Below are 390 nucleotides of genomic sequence, written 5' to 3'. Positions count from 1 at the left end.
GTTCATGGGGTTCTCAAGGCAAGAATACTGAAGTGGTTTGCCATTCCCTTCTCCAGTGGACCACATTCTGTCAGATCTCTCCACCATGACCCGCCCATCTTGGGTTGCCCCACGGGCATGGCTTAGTTTCATTGAGTTAGACAAGGTTGTGATCCTAGTGTGATTAGATTGACTAGTTTTCTGTGAGTATGGTTTCAGTGTGTTTGCCCTCTGATGCCCTCTTGCAACACCTACCATCTTACTTGGGTTTCTCTTACCTTAGGCCTGGGGTATCTCTTCACAGCTGCTCCAGCAAAGCACAGCCATTGCTCCTTACCTTGGATGAGGGGTATCTCCTCACCGCCACTCTTCCTGACCTTCAACGTGGGATAGCTCCTCTAGGCCCTCCTG

Source organism: Bison bison, unplaced genomic scaffold (genome assembly GCF_000754665.1).
Source record: "Bison bison bison isolate TAMUID 2011002044 unplaced genomic scaffold, Bison_UMD1.0 scf7180017864492, whole genome shotgun sequence".
Lineage (NCBI taxonomy): Eukaryota > Metazoa > Chordata > Mammalia > Artiodactyla > Bovidae > Bison > Bison bison.
Note: the sequence above shows the minus strand (reverse complement) of the source record.